This window comes from Anopheles merus, unplaced genomic scaffold (assembly GCF_017562075.2).
Source record: "Anopheles merus strain MAF unplaced genomic scaffold, AmerM5.1 LNR4000489, whole genome shotgun sequence".
In the NCBI taxonomy this organism is placed as follows: Eukaryota; Metazoa; Arthropoda; class Insecta; order Diptera; family Culicidae; genus Anopheles; species Anopheles merus.
Window position 1 is genome coordinate 37,501 of NW_024428069.1, and position 5,441 is coordinate 42,941.

Here is a 5,441-nt window from a genome sequence, read left to right on the forward strand (position 1 = left end):
CGCACTCTTGCTTGACCTCTTTGAGCAACGGGCCTCTAAGCGGGGGTGTATGCTGGTACGACATCGACTGGTACATTGCACTCACTAACGATCTCTCTGCACTGCATGTCACTCACAACCACCGTGACGGGAGACTTTGCTAGCTTGTACGATACTCTGCGCATGCCCGTACGTTGCACATCGACTGGTACATTGCACGCACTAACGATCTCTCTGCACTGCATGGGACTCTCAACCACCGTGACGGGAGACTTTGCTAGTTCGTACGATACTCTGCGCATGCGCGAACACAACACTTCGACTGGTACATTGCACGCACTAACGATCTCTCTGCACTGCATGGTACTCATTACTTTACCACCGTGACGGGAGACTTTGCTAGTTCGTACGATACTCTGCGCATGTGTATATGTTTAGCAACCCAACCAACTTGAGCACCTAGGGGAAGTTGTGATGCCATCTGAACACCCACCGACTGATGCATTGAACGGCTAAAGTTGACCTTCAATCCGAACTGGCACTCTGCGGCGTGGAGGCAGTTGCGCGACCACTCCTATCCCAAACCAACAAAGCAAGGTGTATCCTACGTGCTCGCTACAAGCACACCACGACGGGACACATTGAACGGTTCAGCGATCTCTCTGCACTAGTGGAATGATACCACCGTGATACGGGAGACTTTGCTACAGCGGCTTCTCTGCACTGCTGGGCTACCACCAATGTGACGGGAGACATTGCTAGCGGTCACTCTGCACTAGTGGAAGAACTCCACCGTGATACGGGAGACATTGCTAACGGTCACTCTGCACAGGTGCCAATACCACCTCGTGACGGGAAACATTGCTGAAAGCGGCTTCTCTGCACTGCTGGGCTACCACCAATGTGACGGGAGACATTGCTAGCGGTCACTCTGCACTAGTGGAAGAACTCCACCGTGATACGGGAGACATTGCTAACGGTCACTCTGCACAGGTGCCAATACCACCTCGTGACGGGAAACATTGCTTTAAACCGAACGGCATCTCTGCGCGTGAACTTGCAACTTGCACCCCAACTTGTTACATCTGGTCGAACGGGTGCGCACGACGGGACACATTGCACGGTTCAGCGATCTCTCTGCACTAGTGGAAGAACTCCACCGTGATACGGGAGACTTTGCTACAGCGGCTTCTCTGCACTGCTGGGCTACCACCTTGTGACGGGAGACATTGCTAGCGGTCACTCTGCACTAGTGGAAGAACTCCACCGTGATACGGGAGACATTGCTAACGGTCACTCTGCACAGGTGCCAATACCACCTCGTGACGGGAAACATTGCTGAAAGCGGCTTCTCTGCACTGCTGGGCTACCACCTTGTGACGGGAGACATTGCTAGCGGTCACTCTGCACTAGTGGAAGAACTCCACCGTGATACGGGAGACATTGCTAACGGTCACTCTGCACAGGTGCCAATACCACCTCGTGACGGGAAACATTGCTTTAAACCGAACGGCATCTCTGCGCGCATACACCCCAACAACACTAGACGAACATTGTCTTTGGCTACTCCGATCGGTATACATGATTATGACGGATACATTGAATGGCTATAGTGGGTTGGGTTGAAATTACCGCGGCTGCATTTTTGTTAAAACTGTAAACCGTACGGTGTCCTTCTAACAGGCGGATACCTTTGTACGGCTACAGAGTTGAATTACCCGGCTGCGTTTTGACCACTATAGTCCAATCGGTACTCTGCACTCTCATGTATACTAATGTTTCACTTGGATACACCCCACTGTTTTGTCCTACGGGCGTGTAAGCTCTCCACGACGGGATGCATTGATTGGTTCAGCGATCTTTCTGCACTTCGTGGATCTACTCCTTCGATGTGTCGGGAAACATTGCTAGCGGTCACTCTGCACTAGTGGAAGAACTCCACCGTGATACGGGAGACATTGCTAACGGTTACTCTGCACCTCGTCGAGTTACCACCGTGTGTCGGAAGACTTTGCTCCTGAGTCTCTCTGCACTGCGTAAGCTACCGCCGTGTGTCGGGAAGCATTGCTAGCGGTCACTCTGCACTAGTGGAATGATACCACCGTGATACGGGAGACATTGCTAACGGCTACTCTGCACTTCGCGGACCTGCTTACTCTGTGACGGGAGACTTGCTAGCGGCTTCTCTGCACTACTGGGCTACCACCTTGTGACGGGAGACATTGCTAGCGGTCACTCTGCACTAGTGGTAGAACACCACCGTGATACGGGAGACATTGCTAACGGTCACTCTGCACAGGTGCCAATACCACCTTGTGACGGGAAACATTGCTAGAAACCGATCGGCATCTCTGCGCGATTACTTGAACACACCCCCAACTTAGTCAACTGTTAACTTTTTCGTAATCACGGCGGGACACATTGCTCGAGCTCTAACGGACCTCTGCACGCATGAAACATGGTGGCGGGAATCATTGCTAGAACCGAACGGCGCCTCTGCGCGATGTACAAGCTCAACAGGAACCTCGTATCGGCTGCCGAGCCGGAGCTCGAACAACTTGGACTATCACCTCTAATTATATCAACTCACACCTCCCCCGAGGGTTCCGCAGAATTGCTTCTGGGTCCCCTATCGTTAATTGCGATTCGTGTTTGCATTACACTACATTGAGCTATTCCAACTTGTTTATCCGCATGGCGAACATTTGCTGCATAGAACATTTAAGTTCCACTTTGCTCTCCCCTACGTGGGTCTGAGCTTCGCTCTCAGGGAAAGTTATGCCACATTTGGTAAGAGAAACCCGGTTTCATCACGCTATTTTACCTGCACCATGACCCCAGACACATTTGTTCAATGGATTAGATCCAAGGAACGCCGACAAACCATGCACCACTACCCTTAATAGCTCATCGAGCTTAGCGTGAATCCTTCGAGTTTCCCTAAAAAGTTCGATTGGTCTTGCAGTGTTTAAAGACAACGAAGCTTAGTTTCAAGCATGCATTTAATATACGCTTACGAAAACCTCTTAAACTGTTACGACTTTTATGCTTGAAACCATCACGACGAAGTCTTAGGGTCCGTAGACCCGTGATGTACCGCTCCAGGGAGCTTTTTGAAAGGTTGGGTAGGTCCTTTCAGGGTCCGTAGACCCTCTACGCTGCCAGTTCTCAGCGTAAGAGTACAGCAAACTAGCCAGCTACTGTCTCTTCATGGGTCCGAAGACCCAAAATATATTTGCTACTGACCACCTTAAGCGATGCTGGGGTGTCTGTAATTTTCGAGATTTTGTCCCCGGGACACCTAGTCCGGGGCATAAGCCGTGTACTACAAGGCCTAATTTTACTCTAATATACGCATATCAACTCGAAATCATAGGTTAAGATCATCGGCAGACACCACCAGACACCACTTTTGCTTCATAAGTTCGGACTATGGTCATACGACGAACTAAATCGGGGAGGGGACGTATGACCCAAATGGGGGCCGAAATGACCCACCGACACCTCAAACCATGCTCCTACGACAAAATAGAGGTAAAAACTACGATTTGGTGAAATTTTCATTTTTGACCTCGGAGCAAGGTACCCTCCCTATAGTAGGCAATGAACAAATGATCATGTTCCCAGGAGGGCAAAAGTTGGAACTCGAGAGGAAAGCGCTAATGGCGCGCCTTACCTAGGGGCCCGTAGAGTAAAAAGGGTACCCCCAAAAAAGTTGTTGTTTGACGTTCTGGTTTCACTTTTCATCATCTAAAATGCGTTTTCTACACGTTTTCAGTGATTTTGGCGAAAAAAAAATTTTTTGACTACTCGAGCTCTCGGCCCGTTCGGTGACCATTTTTTGACAAAAGCTAGGGAGCTGCCCCTAGGTTGGGGTGTCACAAAATTTTGAAAAGTGCAAAAAACCACTATCCAGAATCGGATGTAGAATCATTAGACGAACTTAAATTGTTCTACGACCCCATGTCGCGACGTTGTATTCGAGTTATGGCCCGCCGTAGGTCTGACCGAGCAATTTTTTGCTAAGCGCCGTGACTTTGATGTTTGTATGAAAAAGTACCCTACCTAGGGACGCGTAGAGCAAATTGGTACCCCCGGGCATGTTGTCGGTTGACTTTCTGGTTGCACTTTTCATCATCTAGGGTGTGTTTCTGACACGTTTTGAGGGTTTTTAGCGAAAAAAATTTTTTGACTACTCGAGCTCTCCGGCCCGTTCGGTGCAACTTTTTTGCAAAAAGCTAGGGAGCTGTCCCTAGGTTCGGGGTGTCACAAAATGATGAAAAGTGGTCAAAAAACCCTATCCAGAATCGGATAGAGAATGATAGACGAGCTTAAATTGTTCTACGACCATGTCTGCGACGTTTAGTATTCGAGTTATGGCCCGCCGTGGTCTGACCGAGCACTTTTTGTTCCGCGCACTTTGTGCACCGTGCACATTGATGTTTGTATGAAAAAGTACCCTACCTAGGACGCGTAGAGCAAATTGGTACCCCCGGGCATGTTGTCGGTTGACTTTCTGGTTGCACTTTTCATCATCTAGGTTGTGTTTTCTGACACGTTTTTTTGGGTTTTTAGCGAAAAAATTTTTTGACTACTCGAGCTCTCCGGCCCGTTCGGTGCACTTTTTTTGCAAAAAGCTAGGAGCTGTCCCTAGGTTCGGGGTGTCACAAAATGATGAAAAGTGGTCAAAAACCACTATCCAGAATCGGATAGAATGATTAGACGAGGCTAAAATTGTTCTACGACCCATGTCCTGCGACGTTTAGTATTCGAGTTATGGCCCGCCGTAGGTTGACCGAGCAATTTTTGTTCCGCGCACTTTGTGCAACCGTGCACATTGATGTTTGTATGAAAAGTACCCTACCTAGGGACGCGTAGAGCAAATTGGTACCCCCGGGCATGTTGTCGGTTGACTTTCTGGTTGCACTTTTCATCATCTAGGGTTGTTTTCTACCGTTTTGAGGGTTTTTAGCGAAAAAATTTTTTTGACTACTCGAGCTCTCCGGCCTTTCGGTTGCACTTTTTGTAAAAAGCTAGGGAGCTGTCCCTAGGTTCGGGGTGTCACAAAATGATGAAAAGTGGTCAAAAACCACTATCCAAATCGGATAGAGAATGATTGACGAGCTTAAAATTGTTCTACGACCCATGTCTGCGACGTTAGTATTCGAGTTATGGCCCGCCGTAGGTCTGACCGAGCAATTTGTGTTCCGCGCACTTTGTGCACCGTGCACATTGATGTTTGTATGAAAAGTACCCTACCTAGGGACGCGTAGAGCAAATTGGTACCCCCGGGCATGTTGTTCGGTTGACTTTCTGGTTGCACTTTTCATCATCTAGGGTGTGTTTCTGACACGTTTTGAGGGTTTTTTATAGCGAAAAATTTTTTTGACTACTCGAGCTCTCCGGCCCGTTCGGTGCACTTTTTTGCAAAAAGCTAGGGAGCTGTCCCTAGGTTTCGGTGT